The following is a 5,131-nucleotide window of genomic DNA, read 5'->3' on the forward strand; positions in this document are numbered from 1 at the left end:
TAATTGACATGGCGATATTTATAAAGATACATGAAGGTAGGTTTAATAATAAACTGAACCTTACTGTATTAAAGGTAAAAATAAAGATTTTTGGAAATGTAAGTATAAAAACTGCTACTGGCCATGAAGAAGAAAAAAAAAACGTGATATCTAAACTTGACCAAATGTGTATTTGTCGAACTGTTAAATATTTAGTTTTCTGCATGTGCTTTTGTCTGTTTTTATTAGATAGGGCACTGACGAAGATTGTGTATGCATATTAAAGTATTATGTACATAATTTGCACCACTCCTACATTAGCGCCTTTCCAGAGTGATACAGCTCATCACAACCTGAAACTTGAATTTGATATTTTGTATGCATACGTAATGATTTTATTATTTACAACACTAGGATCGGGATGGTTTGTATTCAAGAGGTGAAGGAGTTGGAAACAATGAAAAGCAAGGAATAAATCATCGATATGCTCTAGAATGCATCGTTTTATCTCGCTTTAAACTTTAAAATTTATTCACAATCAGTACTGACATTAGAAAAGCTCACTGGAGGTGATTTCATACTGTATTGTGTTACTGACTTATAAAGCCGCAGTTATTTTAGCCTCCCATTAATTCCCCCCCGCACACATGTAGCTGAGCAATCCATCTCAGTTCGAAACACATTCCTGTCGCCAATTCTAAAGCATCCTAAAAGCTGTCCGCATTTGGCATTAACTGCTTCGTAATACCAGATTTTCATTGGTGTGAGTCGTCCGGGACAATCACTTGCGTTTCTTGATGTGGGGACAGTCTGGCACTGTGGATCTGAAGTACAATGAAGAACAAAATAAAATTCATAAATCTGTTGATCAAAAGTTTGAAGGAAGGCATCGTATGTAGATAACATTGAAATCTGATTTTCGTATGAAAGACCTTGTAATCAGGATAATCAACATCTGCATGATCGTCATCTTCATTTCATTATCTTCATCATCTTCTTGACAATCGTATAATCGTATATTGTGTATTCGATCCTCTATCCAATTGAATATCGGTACATCACATTATAAATTGTCAAGTTGCGAATTGTTCATTAAAGGGATCTTAATTGGAACAGCGTATGCTTATTCTCGATTACTGCAAGCTATACATGACAACAGGAATTTTAGTAGTGCGCAAGAAAATTTGGTAAAAGCCCTTTGTGGAGTCCCAAGCCCTCGGATTAATTGTCTGCACTATTATCATGACAAATAATTTTGTGCTCGTCATTGACTTGCAATAAACGTATAAGCAACAGAGTCTTCACGGTAAACAATTTATTTCCTGGACGAGAATATATGTCTCTTCTATCCTGATGAAACATCAGATGTAGACCCTCACGCTGTCATTGGCTGTTACACTGTACACATAAGCATCGCGGAATCTTACATAACTATTGAAGTCTGTTAAATGGAATATCATTTTTTAAAGCATTGATACATAATTACAAATACAAATGTGTACATAACTGACTCGTTCCGCTTGTACACTTCCAATTTGAACTTAAATTCGGAAGTATATTACTTACGCACTCCATGTTTTGGGTTGTTTTATAATTTTTGTAATTTCATGCTTTTATTGTTTTTTGTTGTTGTGCATTTCGCTTCGAAAATAATTCTTCCAATAAGATTACAAAATGGGTATGTATGAACGGTCTTTTTCTTACGTTGACAGAGTGCTGGAATAAAAAGAGACGGGGTTTGATTCACTATTACTTTTCATCCCCAAATTAGGTAACTCCGAAGTGTTCTTTTTTAAAATACATTTTGTGTTTTTGAAGTCTGAATCTAGGACCACCCCTGAACGTAACAGTATAGCTCGATTAAATAATGCCGTATTCATTTGTAATACTCTTCTGTTCGAACTCCATTTGGCAAATCGATCATCTCCATGTTTTGGGTTGTTTTATAACTTTTGTAATTTCATGCTTTTGTTGTTTTTTGTTGTTGTGCATTTCGCTTCGAAAATAATTCTTCCAATAAGATTACAAAATGGGTATGTATAAACGGTCTTTTTCTTACGTTGACAGAGTGCTGGAATAAAGAGAGACGGGGTTTGATTCACTATTACTTTTCATCCCCAAATTAGGTGTCCTTTTTTAAAATACATTTTGTGTTTTTGAAGTCTGAATCTAGGACCACTCCTGAACGTAACAGTATTACTTGACTAAATAATGCCGTATTCATTCGTAATAATCGTCTGTTCGAACTCCATTTGGCAGATCGATTATAAACACTCACATCCATGTCTTGCCATCAGAGAATAGTAACAATGTTGTAGTACAAGTCGTATGAGAATGACAAGCGTATTCTGTTCAGACTTCACTCATTTATACCCTGTCACCTAGTTCACAATTTTTAACTTTTGGAAAAGAAAACTGAAGAAATAAGCATATAATTGTAATGAAAAGAAAAAATAATTACAGTCTTTCCCTTTTCCAAGAACACTACCAACTTTGACAATTTCCAGAAATAATACAAACAGAGCAAGGGAAAATGGAGATTATATGAATCCATAACATAGCCCTCAATCGCAGCCCTCATTGTGTTACCAAAATATGTTTTAAGTTTTTACATTTACCCTTAGAAATAATACAATGCATTACTGACAACATACTAGAACTCTTATGCTGAAAACAGGAGGTGTTTTAGTTTGCCTATCTAGTTTTATTTGTTTCTTTCGGGATTTTGCAGTATGCAACTTTGTATATGTTTTTAGGAGCTTTTGCTTTAAGAAATAAAGGTACTTCATTTTAGTTAAATAATTTATGAGCCGAAGAAACACTTCACACTTTGATGTAGGACCTTCACTGTCAAGACGTTTCAACAAGGAAACTACAATTGTTTGTCAGATAACAATCAGACGCCTAAAAAAGAAACATTAAACAAAATTTAATGCCTAATGTCCACCACATACAAGTATAAATAAAAACGTTAACAAAATTCGCCGTCTCTCTTGCCTGTATACCAGCAAAGACTGGTTTCACGTCCATTGTTCCTTAAACAATCGAATTTTGTCTTCAAAGTACAACATCGAGCTTATTAAATACAAACTCGAATATTAAATTGAAAGTCACTCAATAAAGTGTAAATGTACAAAATACTAATAATCCAGTCTTTCGTAACTGTCGGCGGATATAGAATCAACAGTTCCAAACGCAAACCTGCGCATATTCTTATCCAATATCGAAAGCTTCAAGATGTACTAATTTTTATTCTCGTCATGGAATTGGAAAAGTAAAACTTACTAAAATTATTTCAGACCTGCTATAAATACATTTTACCCGTTGTCAATCCCACCAAGCCACTATGTATAGTGAAAGAAAACATGAAATACTATTTTCACTATTTTCTATAGTGCAAAAGACACATGAACCACAAGGAAGATAATAAGCCCTCTCAACCAAGAACGATGGCTTAACATTGTAACGAGGCTGATATACCACTAAAGCTTAAATCTTTTTTGTAAAAATCCAATTTCAAGATGTATGTCATACAACGGTAAAGTTGGCAAACAGGAATGACATTTTTCTAACTTGCGGCACTCTATCAAGTTTGAGCCAAGTGCCTTTCATTTCAGTTCATGACCAATATACCCGATAGCACATAGAAGGTTAATTCTATCCAAGAACGGTAAAAATATTACCTTAATTGTAAAATATTGATAACCTATATAAAAAATATTTTCTGCTTGTCGTATTTCATGCAACATACAAACAATATCACGAATACAAACGTAATTGCATAATGATGAAATGTTTGTAAGAGATAACCTCATTATTCCGACTAATGTAGAAGAGTTTGCAGACCTGTCATGTAAATTATTTTTGTTCACCGAACATTTTCTCTCACAGAACAAATTTACGTACACTTATATACAGAGTGAAGTCTACATGTAAGAAGGCAAACTTACATAAAACATATATATATTACAATACTTACTAATTAATTGTGCTATGATCAAAATGTCCTTAAATACGAGGAGACCAACGAAATATTTCCACATCTTTCTGCTTGCTTGACTGGAAATAAAAATAAGACGGTCTATTATACTCGCAGAGTGTTGCATCTTTTGAATTAGTATAAGTATTCCTCAAGCGCAGCGTTAAGCAACATTGAGATGCGAATACCTCTTTACTGCCCTTTACTGTCCTTGGTCAGTGCATCAAGTATATATATGAGAGAGTTAACAACCACTAGAACAAGCAATTATTTCTATTTCATTCTTTGTTCATAATTTTGGTGTATTAGTGTTTCAATTATTGATTGTTAAGAATAACTTTTAATCATTCAATGATCTCAAACTTTTGATTTATTTTGCATTCTTCATATTAATAAGCAAAAAGAGATATAGAGAGAGGGGATATTATACCGTTTTGCTCTATTGTGTCGGAATTGTTGAAGTAAAACGTTATTTCTTTTCGACAAGCAGATAACATGTATTCACGGGTAATTTCTATCTGGGAAACGCTACATGCCCAATAAGCAACGTGAGAGAGAGAGAGAGAGAGAGAAAGATCGCGATCGAGATCGAGATCATTAACCATTTTGCTCTAATCTGTCCTAATTGTTGAAATAAAACACTTCTTCTCGACAAGCAGAGACAATTTATTTAAGGGCAATTTATATCATGGAAACGCGAAATATCCAATCAAGGTTTGATAGTTGCATTGCAACAGTGAAATTGTATATTCAGGATTTGGAGATAAACAACACTAGCTTTAAATATACCCACAACAAGTGAGAGAAAGATGAGAATATTTATTGTCTTACCCTCTGTATGCTTTCGTTGATTCTCGCTTCAACGGATGGAGTGTGTTTCAAGTCAGCGAGGCTCGTTGGTCTTTTAATTCTTTTATACACGCGCTTCTAAGTCTAACGGCACAATTCCATAATAAACATTTCGGTCAAGGTGCCTGCCTTGGGCTGAATTAATAGTGTGCATGATCAAATAAGGGCTATCGCACTTCAACATCTGGTACAATGATTGAGATTGATTAACGCACGCGTATACCACGCATATGTTGTTTTGTTAAATACAATGCAAGTCAAAACAGAAAATAAATCATCTCCAGAAGTCATTTTTTTTTGGATTGGGGCACCAGAGAGACCCTC

General features: G+C 34.2%; 1 long non-coding RNA gene across 1 annotated transcript; it reads right to left on the reverse strand.

The window, feature by feature from the left end:
* Nucleotides 1-554: 554 nt before the first annotated feature.
* LOC149799420 (uncharacterized) lies at nucleotides 555-4,862 on the reverse strand. The gene is made up of 3 exons (XR_016420902.1): nucleotides 4,790-4,862; nucleotides 3,959-4,038; nucleotides 555-803 (listed from the first exon to the last, which is right to left on the reverse strand). It is a non-coding gene; the product is annotated as an uncharacterized LOC149799420 (long non-coding RNA).
* Between the last annotated feature and the right edge of the window lie 269 nt (nucleotides 4,863-5,131).

Source organism: Sinohyriopsis cumingii, chromosome 5, assembly GCF_028554795.1.
Source record: "Sinohyriopsis cumingii isolate HCF-2022 chromosome 5, ASM2855479v2, whole genome shotgun sequence".
NCBI classification, from domain to species: Eukaryota; Metazoa; Mollusca; class Bivalvia; order Unionida; family Unionidae; genus Sinohyriopsis; species Sinohyriopsis cumingii.